The sequence below is a fragment of the Dendrobates tinctorius genome, unplaced genomic scaffold (assembly GCF_039654945.1).
Source record: "Dendrobates tinctorius isolate UK_male_01 unplaced genomic scaffold, ASM3965494v1 ptg000091l, whole genome shotgun sequence".
Lineage (NCBI taxonomy): Eukaryota > Metazoa > Chordata > Amphibia > Anura > Dendrobatidae > Dendrobates > Dendrobates tinctorius.
The window spans coordinates 6,476,335-6,492,577 of NW_027361759.1; the positions used below are offsets into that span (position 1 = coordinate 6,476,335).

Genomic DNA, 16,243 nt, shown 5'->3' on the forward strand with positions numbered 1-16,243 from the left:
TTAAAAATGGAATGTAATTATCGTTTTTTGATCAAAGACCGCAAAAGCCTTCCAACCAAATCAAGGTGTGTGAAAATATGGATGGTCCCTAAACACTAATGTCCCATCTCTTCATGTGCCAAACCAGACCTTGTCTGAATAGAGAAGTAAAAGAAAACCAGACGGAGCTCACAATTAAAACCTTGTCTGGGAAGGATGTGTAGATCAGGGTGCTGAACCCCAGTATACGACAGAAAATAGGGCTTGTGTTGTGAATTCGCATTCTGGCCTACCTCTGGTTACTAGTAAAGGTAGTGGAGCTGGTTATATTGACAGAGGGGTCGTGAGTTCTCTTTCCGGGCTCCCTCTGGTGGTTACTGGAGGTAATGGAGCTGATCTAATTAACAGAGGCCTGCCACCTGATAATGAGGCAGATGACTGGAGATCTGGAGTCTCTGACTGGATTTAAGAAAGCCGACTCCCTCTATCCCTGCTGGTGATTTCTTCCTGCCTCCTGAGGTCTTAGTTTCCAGCTCAGTCCCTGCATGCTCAGCTAAGTGTTCTTTAGCTATGGTTCACATTTGATCTAGTTTTGTCTATTTCAGTTTTGTGTGGTCAGCCTGCTCCGGCTGGGGCTGTGCTGAATTTCCATCCTTATGCTACTGCTTGTGCCAGTTTGTTTTTGTCCTTTATTAGATTGGCCTCTTTTTGCTCTGCTTTCAGAATATACCAGAGTGCTGATATAGTGGGTGAAGTCTAGTGACTTCAGTATTTTTCTATCAGACGTGTTGGGCATTTTTTGCAGGGTTTTTTGCGTGATTGCAGACAGAGTCTTTCCTTTCCTGTCCTGTCTAGTTAGTGTGGGCCCCATCATTTGCTCAGTCTATTTTCCTACCTGCGTTTGTGTTTTCATCTTGTCTCACCGACAATATATTCCTTTGGGGTCTGCTCTGGAGCAGTTTAGATTTCCCCTTTCTTGCTTTAGGCTTATTTAGTTCTCCGGCTGTGTCGACGCGTCTAGGATCATCGTAGGTATGCTCCACGGTTACTGCTAGTTGTGTGGATAGGATCAGGGGTCTGCAATCCGCTTAGTTACCAACCTCTCTGGTTTTCTGTGGCTTAGCTTGGTCTTGCTTTCCTCCTCGGTGACCCAATCATAACAGGCTTGCACATAAGGTACACTGGGACTTCTGTATACATTATATAGGATACACTCAGACTCTGCTCTATAAATAACATAGTATACACTGAGGCTCTGCTGTATGCATGACATATGATACCCACAGTGATGCTTGGATGAAGTAGCATTATACTTTGGAGCTGTTTTCTGGCAACTGGAACCGAGGCTTTAGTCAAGGTACAAGCAATTATGAACAGTTTTACAGATCAGGTATTTTGCCACAAAACATTTAGGCCTGTGCTAAAAAGCTGAAGAAGAAGAGGAATTGCACCTTTCAGCATGACAATGACCCTAAGCATACCTTCAAATCAACAAAAGAATGGCTTCAATAGAAGATAAAGGTTTGGACTAGCACATAGGATATACTGAGACTCCTGTATACATCACTTAAGGCACACTGAGACTGCTGTATATGTTAGCAGTAGAGTTGAGCGAAACAGGTCGGCCAGATTCATAAGTCACCGACTTATGGCAAAGTCGGGTTTCGCCGACCGAAACACGACCACAGCGTGAAGTCGGCCATGCGGTCGGCAAAACGAGCGCCAAAATCGGATTTCCCAGAATGCTTGCACGTGACTTTTTTCAGCCACTGAGCAAGGTCGTACACTGTGGGCAACAAGATGACATGTGCAGCGTCCGGGGAGAGAGAGAGATTTTGCGCACTTTAAAAAAAGCAGTCTGGCATGTAGGTGTGTTTACTGTCCTCCACTCCCTGCCGACTTTGCTTCCCCATTGACTTGCATTGGGTTTCGTGTTTCAGTCGGACCTCCGACTTTTCCCGATAGTCGGCCGATTTCATTCGACTCGACTTTTGAGAAAGTCGGGTTTCATTAAACCCAACTCGACCCTAAAAAAAGGCAAAGTCGCTCATCTCTAGTTAGCAGGTTGTTCGAATGCAACACGCAAACAATGACAAGGTGGAAGTGACCAACTAAACTATTTATTCTCTTAACACAGGAATGAAAGGGTTAATTTAGCAAGGAATGAACTATTAAAATACTGGTATTAAGTAATACAATATTAGCACAAATAGCAATAAACACACTTTCCCAATTGCAGTATGGATTCTCTATCCTATCCAATTATTTCCCAATAGGATTGACGCCCTAATGTCCCTTGTGTGATAGCTTCCAAGGGTGGTGCTCACAACTATAAGGCCACATGAGAATATCTCTTAAGCACATTTCCACTTATATTATAGGCGCTAAAGGGTGTCACTGGTATTTCCCGCTAGGCCGCAAATCCTCCTGACAAAGTCAAGTACTGCCCACTGGCCTTTCCTCACACTGGTCAGTCCCTGTACCATTTGCTGCACAGCCCCGGACCAAACTCTCTGCCGTACGCCAGCATTGGAAGTAATAGTGTCATGACACAGCTGTTGGGTGACCGGGTCCCTGTCCCTAACACTAGGGGGCGCCCTAGCACGCCCTACTCCCCAGGATACTTCAGAAGATACCGGGGGCTCCATCCTTGCCTTATCTCCTGCGTTAGCCCTCTGTCTGTGCTCTTCCCCCACCCAGGAAACAGGGGCGCTACTGTGCACTGTAGGACACCAACATAAAAAACAAGGCAACAAGGTTAACAGAAAATTCCAGGCATATAAAATATTCACTCACATATACAGAGGAATGCACCGGGATGTGAAGGTAGGGGAATAAACCAAAATAGAGAAGGATAAGGAATTACCATGCATACAAACCAAGAAACAGTCACTAATAACTCCCCCAACTCTCCTTCTCATAAGAACTCCTCTCCCTCCGTTAGCCATGCAGCAATAAAGCTAGCTCTGACAAGGATTAATAACAGTGCCCAGGTTATAAAGGGAGAAGGAGTGGCTAACCGAGCTCAGCTATGAGCACAGGGATTTCCAACATGGCCGATTAATCCCTGTTCTACCAGAAGGAATAAACACATTTAAAATTAATAAACCTACTAACAGGTGGCTTCAATTAATGGCACTTCCCAAATATTCAACAATCCAAAGAGAGCAAGGAAGCTTAGGCCAAATGAGTAAAATTAAATCATCTTTATTAACACAAATATCTAAAAAAATGGAAATACAAAAAGGTACTGCCTACCAAGGTAGTATACCAATGCCTAAATAGACTGAAGTCTTCAAACAGAGGGCTTAAATTCCACAGACTGTCAGGGGGGTAATCATAAATACATGGCCCTATGCAAAAGGTTCAAAAAACAGCCAGGAGGTAAGTTGTTTAAAGAAAATACTGTCACAAGTCAAGGTGGCTGACTATGTATACAAATGATGCATCAAGATTCCCAATCTACCTGACAGCATACAAAGAGTAACTATTCAACACATTTAGGTCTCAATTATGCTGTAGAAAGGAGCTGCATGACATGCAAATGCATATGTGCATCTCAATACATAGACTGCATAAGGTGCATAGTGCTGGGGAGTAGCGTGTCACCAAAGACTGCATTAATGTGATCAACTGCTATTACAGATTCAGTCTTCCCAACCTGGTGCAGGGCTACAATTTTGTTTCAGGTGTCCTTCGACAGCTCTTTGGTCTTTACCATAGTCGAGTTTGGAGTGTGACTGTTTGAGGTTGTGGACAGGTGTCTTTATACTGATAACAAGATCAAACAGCTGCCATTACTACACGTAATGAGTGGAGGACAGAGGAGCCTCTTAAAGAAGAAGTTACAGGTCTGTGATAGCCAGAAATCTTGCATATTTTTAGGTGTCCAAATACTTATTTTCCATCATAATTTGAAAAATTATGAAAAATAAATCTTGCCAAATCAGACAAGGTGATTTTCTGGGTTTGTGTTCTCATTTTGACTCTCATAGCTGTGGTCTACCTATGATGTCAATTACAGGCCTCTCATCTTTTTAAGTGAGAGAACTTGCACAAATGGAGGCTGACTAAATACTTTTCTTCCCCACTGTAGAGCAGCATCTAATAAGAAGCAAGTTAAAGCAGCACAGGAATAAATAAGTAACATGAGTGCAAAGGCATAGAAAAAGGTATACGACCTAGGAAGGCGGTATACGACCTAGCAAGGCGGTGCAGATCCCCGACACGTGTTTCTCGTATAGCTTCTTCCTGGGGGGTTCCTGTGTAGGTAGGTGTGTAGTTGATGCTTTTATAGTCTCATATAACAGTGGTGGCAGCGGTTCAAACTCAGCATAGTATTTATATCTCCATGTTTTATTGCTCTATTTTATATATATTGTGTTAATAAAGATAATTTAATTTTACTCCATTAGCCTATCCTTGTTTGCTCTGTTTGAAGCATTTAAAATGAAGGAGAAGTGCTTATTCTCAGCACCAGAGTAGCAGCAATCAGACGCTGTGGTCTTCTGGCTCCACACTGTCATGGTAACCCCGTGACAAATTGCCTGGTTCACTCGCACCTCTGGATCACCACAGCAGACATCCTCTTCTGGATGATGGCCCACACTCTGTCTTTGTTACTGGACTTGTGATGGTCAACTCTCGGGCTGTGAAGGATAAGGGCCGATCCTCCAGTCTTGTTTGGCGTAGTCTGGTAACTGCGCCACAGGTGTAAACTGACAAGGGGCTCTTTTTTGATCCATCCTTACTGAAAAACTTCTCCCATCATTCAGTCCCGCTGGGTTAAGTTTAGACAGTAGGTGGCAACCTACAGTCATGAATTCTGCACAACGCTGAGGAACCTCATTCTTCATGGCGCACCCCCTTACATACAGCTCTGGAAAAAATTAAGAGACCACCACATCAAAACCCTGTCATGGGCAGCCCATTCTCCAGACCTGAACACCATTGAAAACCTCTGGAATGTAATAAAGAGGATGCTGGATAGTCACAAGCCATCAAACAAAGAAAAACTGTTTAAATTTTTGCGCCAGAAGCAGTGTGAAAGACTGGTGGAAAGCATATCAAGACTCATGAAAGCTTTTTTTAAAAAAAATCATGGTTATTCCACAAAATATTGATTTCAGAACTCTTCCTGAGTTAAAACAACATTAGAATTGTTGTTTCTAAATTATTATGAACTTATTTTCTTTGCATTATTTGAGGTCTGAAAGCACTTTAAATTTTGACCATTTTTCTTTGTCAGAAAAAAAATACACAATTTATTGCTTGGAAATTCGGAGGCATGTTGTCAGATGTTTATAGACTAAAAGAACAATTTACATTTTACTCAAAAATATACCTATAAAGAGAACAATCAGACAAACTGAACATTTGAAAGTGGTCTCTTAATTTTTGCCAGAGCTGTATACTGTACATCACATTAGGCACACTGAGACTCTTCTGTGTACATTACTGGACAACCGTCCTTTGCCACTGATCTCTCACTGCTGCCATTAGATGGGGACAAGAGCATTTTTATGAAACTCTAGCATCATAAAAAATGTAGAGTGTATTAGGGGACCCATATTAGAAGGGAAGAATGAATCAAGATGATAGACAACCTGATAGTAGCACACGAACTAAAACTGATAGAAACCAGTCATACATAAGAGCTAATTAAGTATTCTATAATAGCCTATGCTGTATGATATTTGCAAACAAATTTGCTGGAGTGATGCTTTAACCACTATTTATGGTAAGAATTTAAACTTGATTCAAATTGCTTGTCAATAAGAGAGATCCACAATGGTACTGTCAGGATCCTCTCAGCGTCGGCAAGCTGCCACGGCTGAGCAGGGTGACTTACCCACACTACGGGAGGGCCCGGGGTCCGATACTGCAGGGAAAGTTCAGGCAGACAGGACCTGCGACACTGAAAGTAGTAAAGAATACAAGGACCTACGATCATGTGACTGCAGGGGGCAGGGCTTAGCATCCTACTGCTGCAGATGATGTAATATACTTACTACAGGGATACAGTAGTAAAGGAGAGGGAAACTCAGGTCAGACAAGCAGAGGTCATACACGGAGAGGGCGGCGCGGTACCAGAGGGACGAGCAGAGAGTAGTCAGGTCACAGGCAGAGAGTTATACACAGAGAGGGTAGCGCAGTACAAGAGGGACAGGCAGAATTCGTAACAGGGACGGAACCAGATCAAAACCAAACAAGCAACAAGTTATCAGGCACAAGGCACACGTACGCAAGGGGTCAACTAACTCAGCCGAGGGCAGGAGTATAACTGACACCGGACCTAGGTCGAGTGGCCACTAAATAGCCGCCCTCTGCCAGAGAGAAGCAGAAACAATTAACCCCTGTCTGACCAGGACGGGCCAAAGACAAAACTCCTTCCTGGATCATGACAGTACCCCCCTCTCAACGGGGGGCCACTGGACCCCCGGGTCTCTCAGGATACCTGGCATGAAAGGCCCAGACCAACCGATCCGCATGAACTGATCGGGCAGGAACCCATGACCGGTCCTCAGAACCGTAGCCTTTCCAATGCACAAGATATTGAAGAGCGTGACAGACCAACCTAGAGTCAACAATTCGTTCCACTTCGTACTCAGACTGCCCGTCTACCAAAACCAGTGGCGGGGAATACAATTATCCCTTCCCACAGGACCCCACAGGTTTCAAAAGGGCCCTATGGAAAACGTTGGGGATCCATAGAGACGACGGGAGATGCAATCGAAAAGCCACCGGGTTAACCGCTTGGGTAATTTCATAGGGACCAATAAATTTAGGTCCAAGCTTTGCAGAGGGGACCTTGAGCCTTATGTTCTTGGTAGACAACCATACCTTATCCCCAACCTGGAACACCGGCCCCACGGACCGTTTTTTGTCTGAAAAAAACTTATATTTAGTCTGAGCCTTCGTAATGTTACTTTGGACCTCCCGCCATACCTCCCCCAACCGCTGGATAGTCTCATACACCCCAGGACACCCAGAGTCCAAACGGGAGAACTCTCCAAAATGTGGATGAAACCCATAGTTGCAGAAAAAGGGGGATGCACCCGTAGACTGGTTAATGCGGTTGTTAAACGCAAACTCGGCCAAAGGTAACACAGTACACTAATCATCCTGTCGGGCTGAGGTCAGGCAACGCAGAATTTGCTCCAAAGACTGATTGGTCCGCTCAGTCTGCCCATTAGTCTCTGGATGATAAGCGGATGAAAAAGACAGACCAATACCCAACCTCTTGCAAAATGCCCTCCAAAATCTGGAAACAAATTGTACCACCCTATCAGACACCACATTCAAGGGTACCCCATGCAACCGCACCACATGCTCAACAAACAATCTGGACAATGTTTCCGCATTAGGTAAAGCTGCCAAGGATACAAAATGTGCCTGCTTACTAAACCTGTCCACCACTACCCAAATGACGGTATTACCCTTGGAAGAGGGAAGATTGGTGATGAAATCCATGGACAAATGGGTCCATGGTCTATCAGGAATTGGCAGTGGCACCAATTCCTCGGCCAGCCGGTTATGGGGGGTTTTCGCAAGGGTACATACACCACAAGCAGACACAAATTCCTCAACATCAGAGGCTAAAGAAGACCACCAGAATATCCTAGCGATGGCCTTTCGGGTAGCCGAGATCCCTGGATGTTCACCCAGAACTGAGTCGCGGAACTCCCGAAGGACCCTGAGACGAAATTGAACTGGTACAAAAAGTTTATCCACCGGCTTAGCCGGAGGGGCATGAGACTGAGCTTCCCGAATCTCCCGCTCCAACACATTAGAAATACCTGCCGCCACCACCCCAGGCTGAAGAATGGAGGATGGAGGTACGGGGGAAACACTGGATCCAGACTGCGTGACAAGGCATCAGCTCTGACATTTTTGAATCCTGGCTGAAAAGTGATACAGAACTGGAATCGGGGAAAAAAAGTGACCATCTAGCCTGTCTAGGAGTCAACCTTTTAGCTGACTCAATGTAAGCTAGGTCCTTGTGGTCCATAACCACGGTAATAGGATGGACAGCCCCCTCCAAAAAATGCCTCCATTCTTCAAAGGCCAACTTCACGGCCAGAAGTTCTCAATTCCCAACATCATAGTTTCTCTCCGCAGGGGAGAATTTCTTAGAGAAAAAAGCACAGGGTCTCAAATTAGTCAAAGTGGCGGGTCCTTGGGACAACACCGCCCCCACCCCCACCTCTGAGGCATCCACCTCAACAATAAATGGTTCTGACGGGTCCGGTTGAATAAGAACCGGAGCAGACATGAAACATTTTTTTAAAAAACTGAAACGCCGCCATTGCTGCGGCTGACCAATTCTTGATATCGGCCCCCTTTGGTGTCATATCTGTGAGAGGTTTAACTAGCTGTGAGAACCCCCTTATAAACTTGCAATAATAATTAGCGAATCCTATGAAATGCTGCAGAGCCTTCAAATCACAAGGCTGAACCGAATCGACAATGGCCTGCACCTTATTAAGATCCATGCGATACCCCTCAGCAGACACAATGAATCCCAGAAAAGACAGTTCCCGAACAAAAAATAAACATTTCTCAAGCTCAGCAAAGAGACAGTTCTCTCGGAGCCTTTGGAGAACTGCCCGAATATGACCAATGTGAGCCTGTTTATCAGATGAGTAGATAAGTATGTCATCCAAACACACAACCATAAAACGCCCAATAAAATCAGAGAACACATGATTGATGAAATTTTGGAAGACTGCTGGAGCATTGGTCAGACCGAAAGGCATGACCAAGTTCTCAAACAACCCTTCAGTAGTGAGAAAAGCAGTTTTCCACTCATCTCCATCCCAGACCCAGATAAGGTTATATGCTCTCCGTAGATCCAATTTCGAAAACCACTTAGCCCCAGACAACTGGTTGTACAAATCAGGAATAAGTGGGAGGGGGTAAGTATTTCTCACAGTTATCTTATTTAACTCTCGAAAATCGAGGCATGGGCGCAAACCACCATCTTTTTTCTTTCTGAAAAAGAACCCCGCCTCCACGGGAGAGAAAGAAGGACGAATGTGTCCTTTACGAAGACTCTTGGAAATGTATTCTTTCATAGCAGCCCGCTCGGGACCCGAGAGGTTATACAAGCGGGCCTTGGGCAATTTAGCACCTGGAACCAGGTCAATGGCACAATCAAATGGGCGGTGTTGTGGTAAAACTTCAGCCTCTTTTTCGGAGAAAACTTCTGTATAGTCCTTCAGGTACTCCGGAATACCTTCCAGACCAACGGACGACACAGACACAGTAGCAAGACATCTTTCAGAACAATTAGGTCCCCATTTAACAATATCCTGGGAACCCCAGTCAATAATCGGAATTATGCCGTTGCAACCAGGGAAACCCTAACACCAGGCCAGCAGAGAGGTTATCCAAACCAAAACATGACATATGCTCCTGGTGAAGGGCCCCCACCCTGAGGGTGAATTCTTCAGAAACAAAATGGAGACCGTTCTTGGTGAGAGGTGTAGAATCAATGGCCATTATTTTTATAGGAGTCACCAACCTAACTGTCCCTAATCTACAGCTGGCGACCAGCTTGGAGTCAATCAGGTTCAAGGATGACCCACAGTCCACAAAAGCCGAAGTAGGGAAAAAGCAGTACTTAACACCAAGTTCCACCTTTAACAGTATCTTAGAAAATGAAGAAAGGGGTACCTGAGAGTCTGAGTGACCTCCAAGATGATCTCACAGACTCAGCCGCTTGTTAGTCGGTGGGCAGGAGGGACAGTCCTTTTTCCAATGTCCAGAATCACCGTAGTAAAAACACAGTTTTCCTAAGAGCTGTCGTCTCCTTTCTTTCTCTTTGAGGTTGATGGTTCCCATCTCCATGGTCTCCAATGTAGGACTGGCTCCCCTTCCTCGGGAGAATAACGGGGTCTCAACCTGCATCACTCCTGTCGCCCGTAGCCTGCGATCCATTCAGATGGCCTGTATCATAGCATCCTCCAGAGAATCAGGCGGAGGGTGAAGTGCCAAGGCATCTTTCAGATGTTCAGACAGGCCTCTACGGAACAAGCCCCGGAGGGCGGCATCATCCCAAAAGACCTCAGCAGCCCAGCGTCTGAACTCTGAGCAAAACCACTCGGCTGAGTGCTTCCCCTGACATACACTCATCGCCATGTCCTCAGCCATACGCACCCGATCAGGCTCATCATAAATATGCCCCAGAGCCTCAAAAAATGCATCCACTGACATACGCTCAGGGGCAGTGGTAGGAAGGGAGAAAGCCCAGGCCTGGGGGGCTCCCCTTAACAGAGACATAATGACCCCCACTCTCTGACTTTCATCCCCAGAAGAGTGTGGTCTTAATGAGAAAAAAAGCTTACAGCCCTGCTTGAAAACTTTAAATTCCTTTTTATCTCCAGAAAAGGTATCCGGCAATTTAACCGGGGATGCAGGGGAAACTAGTGTAACATCCTGAGCCCCCGATGATAAAGCCCCGTGCACAGTGTCAGCGATCAGCTGCTGAGACTGAGCCAGGACTCGTTGTTCCCCAATGAGTTTCTGAGACATCTGAGTCAGGTGCTTTACCTGCTCAGAAAGAGCATGCATAGGATCCATCACACACACAGGAGAAAAAAAAAAAGAAAAGAAAAGGTAACGGTCAGTTTTAATGTCAGGATCCTGTCAGCGTCAGCAAGCTGCCACGGCTGAGCAGGGTAACTTACCCACACTACGGGAGGGCCCGGGGTCCGATACTGCAGGGAAAGTTCAGGCAGACAGGACCTGCGACACTGAAAGTAGTAAAGAGTACAAGGACCTACGATCATGTGACTGCAGGGGGCAGGGCTTAGCATCCTACTGCTGCAGATGATGTAATATACTTACTACAGGGATACTGTAATAAAAGAGAGGGAAACTCAGGTGTGACAAGCAGAGGTCATACACGGAGAGGGCGGCGCGGTACCAGAGGGACGAGCAGAGAGTAGTCAGGTCACAGGCAGAGAGTCATACACAGACAGGGTAGCGCAGTACAAGAGGGACAGGCAGATCTCATAACAGGGACGAACCGGATCAAAACCAAACAAGCAACAAGTTATCAGGCACAAGGCACACGTACGCAAGGGGTCAACTAACTCAGCCGAGGGCAGGAGTATAACTGACACCGGACCTAGGTCGAGTGGCCACTAAATAGCCGCCCTCTGCCAGAGAGAGGCAGAAACAATTAACCCCTGTCTGACCAGGACGGGCCAAAGACAAAACCCCTTCCTGGATCATGACAGGTACACACTTTGCCAAGATTTCATTCTTCAACATAGAAGTGCCTTGAGGCTTGGCTTGCATAAGTAAACTATATCACATTGTTACAGCCTTCCTTTCCTCTGTGGATTATAAGATTGTTGTTTCTGTTAGCAAACTCAGTATACCTGGTTGGTTAGAAGAAAACAATATGCACAATAATATGAGCATGTTACATGAAGGATGACATTTTGAGTAGAACTGGCCATCTGACAATTCTGGCAAATGTCAGATGGGCAGGTTCTGCAATGGTCTGCATATCCTATAACAAATTTAACAATGTCAGTGCCCTCAAGACACCAATACTTTTAACAACTGTAGTGGAGCAGACAAGAATTGGTTCTCTACCCACATATTTACTTCAGCAAACTGCAGTCGGCTTTCAGCTAGTAGCCTGCAAGGAAACGGTGCCATGTGGAGACCAACATACAGTACATGACATTACTGCATCATGCTGCCTGGGTTGGACCATTAAACAAGCTAGAAAAGTGACAAATGCTGCAGCTGGCGAGGAACCAGGATTAATTGAGTATATATGTTTTATTTTCTAACATTATGGGGCCCCAGAGTCAGGGTGGCTGTGGGTCATCATACTGTGTGTGAGGATGTGAGGGCTATCATACTCTGAAGGGGGTTTGTGGGAGACATCATACTGTGTTCTTGGGGGGCTGTGGGGCCATCATTCTATGTGGGATCATCATACTCTGTATGAGGGACTGCATGGTTCAACATAATGTGTTCGGGGGCTGTGTTGACTTATTGTGTGGGCTCTATTCCCCTCCCAGGGCCGCCTGTACACACAGTATAGCTTTTTTTTTTTTATCAAAGGCACAGATATACAGGCAAATAGTTGAAGATGTCTGGGTCATAAATATAGCAACACCTTTTTTTGCTTTACACGCCTTAATGATGCAAAGTTCACAGTCTTTAATCCCAATGATAACATTACCCACTTGTAATTCACTAATTCAGTAGTTAATTATTAACCTAGAACATTATCACATTCAGTTCTGAGGTTAATAACGGCAGATTTATGATGGTTGGGTTTCACACTTCCTTACCTTGGCCATGTGTCTGAGCACTGAACACCTTGTAGTCCTGGACACTCCAGGCAAGTTGCAGTTCTGGAATATGACACAAACACACATCACCTAATATCCTTCAAACCAATACAGCTCAGAGTTTGTAAATACGTATGCATAAAAATAATGGTATGGTCAAAGTACTCATTTGCCTAATAATTGTGCACACAGTGTATATTTGTATGTATTGTATGACTATTCTTATTATTGCAGAGTTAATTATGGACTGGAGTAGTGCGAGAGTGTTATTTGTGTGGACACACAGAAGGATATTGCAAACGTCGAGGTGGAAGATTTTGTCAGCGTGCACTAACATTTTACTTGATTTTAGATTGACAAAAGGATTGATCTTAGATTTTTTGTGTAAGAGGTGGCAGAAGTTGGTAAGGGCTTGGACACGTTGTTAAAAGGATAGAGGAGAGTTGAGCATTAGGCTGGGGTCACACTGCGTTATGGCTGTTCGTTAGACAGACTGCTTTACACCGTGGCATAATGCGATGAAACGCAGTCCGTTAACGCTGCCATTCCCTCCCATTATCGTACGCATCGCTAACGCATGCCATAATCGGCATGTGCTAGCAATGTGCCATCATTCTGTGACGTAGCCTCGGACGCGGGCTGCAGCGTCCGAGGCTCCGTCACCGGTACTGCACCTCCTCCTGAGGTGTGGTGCCCCACTATCCAGGTAAGGTGGAGACTCCTGACTACGCTCCAATACCTGCACCCCACACCACAAAGTAGTGTAGCAAAGCACCTTCGGCGGCTCCCTGCTTGGAGTATAGCAAAGCACCAATTGGTGGCTCCCTGCTTGGAACACGAAACTGTCACGGCACCGCCAGACTCAGGGCCTGCTGTCCCGGCCTCGGCCAGTAGGAGGCGCCGGACTATCACATCACCGTCAGACTCAGGGCCTGCTGTCCCAGCCTCGGCCAGTAGGAAGCGCCGGACTATCACATCACCGTCAGACTCAGGGCCTGTTGTCCCAGCCTCGACCACTAGGAGGCCCCGGACTGTCCTATCACCGTCTGACCCGTGGCCTGCAGTCTCGGCCTTGGTCTCTGGGAGGCGTTGTGCTTCAACCCCGAGTGATGGCGGCGATAGCCATGAGGCTCCTGCGCAAGCGTCCGCTGGACGCAGGCTTCGCTCCTCGGTCAGTCATGAAGGGGCTGGTGCATTACCATCCAGCATGGTCCTGGGGCGGTCCGGATGACATCATCAGGCCACGGGCCTGTAAGGGATGACCTGATCCCTCAAATACCTTGGGACTGCTCTTGCAGGCTGCCGGATATATTCTTGGTTCCCCTGCGTGTTACTGTGTGAATTGCTGTTTGACTGACTCTGACTTTTGCCTGGACTTCTGACTCTGCTTCTGCCTAACGACTTTGTACCTCTGCTGCCCTCCTGGTTTATGACTCTTACTTTGGCCTGGATTCTGACTCTGCTTCTGCCTAACGACTTTGTACCTCTGCTGCCCTCCTGGTTTATGACTCTTACTTTGGCCTGGATTCTGACTCTGCTTCTGCCTAACGACTTTGTACCTCTGCTGCCCTCCTGGTTTATGACTCTTGGCCTGGATTCTGACTCTGCTTTTGCCTAACGATTCTGTACCTCTGCTGCCCTCCTGGTTTATGACCCTGGCTTCGGCCTGGAATCTGACTCTGCTACTGTCTACTGTTTTTATACCATTTCTGCCTGACTGGTTTAGTCTCGGATATCATTGCCTCTGTGTCCTGTATTGGAACACCTTTCTGGCGACCGTCCTGCTCTGGTCATTGCTCCTATTCAGACAGTGCCTCCTGGGCTCTGCTATAGATCCAGATCCCTGTATAGGGGTAAAGGGTATCAGTGTTTCTCGGGGTGCTGTCTGGCTGCAGTCCAGACCGCAGGCAGACGCCACATTATATCCGGCCACAAAAATAAAACGGCTTTTTGTGTCTATACTTAACACATATAAAAGCAGTTTTTCCTCACTTTTTTTTTCCTTCCTCCTGACTGAGCTGATTCCTGGCCCAAACACCTGTTACATTGCACAGCCTGGAAGGTCGCTCTCAGGCTCAAGCATGCTGCAGCCTGGAAGCTTCAAGGAAAATGCTGGCTGTTGGAAATCCACATTCCTGGATCATCACCCCCTGGACAGCTCTGGGGGTCAGGTATTGCCCGCAAATGCGGCCAAACTGTTGTTACCAGTTTCCCTTTCTTTTTCTAAGAAACGTCTGTGTGTGAAGGCTTATGTGGATTGTGGTGCTGCCGGCAACCTTATGGATTTTTTATTTGCTAAGCGCCTTGGTGTACCCCTGTCAAGGCTTAAAGCGCCTATTCAGACTACTGCGATTAATGGTACTTCTATATTCCAAGGAGGCGTGGAATTCGTTACTGCCGGAATTTCTATGTCAGTGGGGACATTACATAACGAGCAAATGTCATTTTTTGTTATATACAATTTATCTGATCCAGTTGTGTTAGGCATGCCATGGTTGTACCAACATAATCCGGTTATTGACTGGCGCATAGGTGACGTTGTACGCTGGAGTCCACAGTGTCAGAGTAACTGTATGTCTTTTTCAGTAAACCAGATTAAAATTAAAACACCTTCTATTCCCTATGCGTTTAGGGATTATGAAGATGTTTTCTCTATAGTGGAGTCGGAGAAACTACCTCCTCACAGAGAATACGATTGTCCTATTGAATTGGTCCCTGGTGCCCGTCTCCTTAAGGGGAGAATATTCAACCTCTCTGGTCCTGAGCGTGTAGCCATGAAGGAATACATAGCAGATAGCCTTCGAAAAGGCTTCATTAGACCTTCCACCTCACCTGTAGGAGCTGGGTTTTTCTTTGTAGAGAAAAAAGATGGTGGACTTAGACCATGCATTGACTACCGTGAGCTGAACGCCATAACCGTAAAAAATCAATACCCGCTGCCACTCATTCCTGATCTGTTTAATCAGTTACTGGGAGCTCGCTGGTTTACTAAGCTCGACCTCCGGGGGGCATATAACCTGGTCCGCATAAGAGATGGGGACGAATGGAAAACGGCCTTTAATACACCCCTTGGCCATTTTGAGTACCTGGTAATGCCCTTCGGACTCAGTAACGCTCCTGCAGTATTTCAGCACTTCGTCAATGATATTTTCAGAGATATTTGTGGGGTGTATGTCGTCGTATATCTGGACGACATTTTGATTTATTCTGCTGACCCTGTGACAAATGCTCAACACGTCCGTTCAGTACTGCAGCGACTGCGCGAAAACTCTTTGTTCGCGAAATTTGAGAAATGTGTTTTTTTTGCCGAAGAGGTGCAGTTCTTAGGATACATGGTCTCAGGCAAGGGTTTCCGCATGGATCCCGCCAAGATTCAACCCATTAAGGATTGGGTACAACCCAAATCGCTGAAAGCACTACAGCGATTTTTGGGATTTGCGAATTATTATCGCAAGTTCATCAGGGGATTCTCAGAGATTGCCAAGCCACTCACGGACCTTACCCGGAAAGGGGCGGACGTGACTAATTGGAATCCTGAGGCAACCAGGGCTTTTTCCACACTAAAAGAGTGCTTCGTGGCCAACCCGGTGTTGATTCAACCTAACTTGGACCACCCGTTTATTGTGGAAGTAGATGCCTCCGAAGTCGGAGTGGGAGCAGTGCTCTCACAAGGCACTGCAGCCCTCACTTAGCTTCGCCCATGTGCCTTTTTCTCCCGCAAATTCTCTGCCACAGAGAGAAACTATGACATTGGCAACCGAGAATTATTGGCCATCAAGTGGGCCTTCGAGGAATGGCGCCACTTCCTCGAAGGCGCCAAACACAAAGTTACTGTTATTACCGATCACAAAAACCTAACCTACCTAGAGTCGGCTAAAAGACTAAACCCTAGGCAGGCCAGGTGGGCCTTGTTTTTCTCCAGATTCGATTTTTTTAATCAC

At 46.2% G+C, this 16,243-nt stretch overlaps 1 long non-coding RNA gene across 1 annotated transcript in view; it reads right to left on the reverse strand.

The window, feature by feature from the left end:
- The window catches only part of LOC141098441 (uncharacterized), a 77,081-nt gene that overhangs the window by 17,213 nt on the left and 43,625 nt on the right, over positions 1 to 16,243 (reverse strand). The window contains exon 3 of the long non-coding RNA XR_012234232.1: positions 12,303 to 12,365. This is a non-coding gene — a long non-coding RNA (uncharacterized lncRNA). The remainder of the gene's footprint in view (positions 1 to 12,302; positions 12,366 to 16,243) is intronic.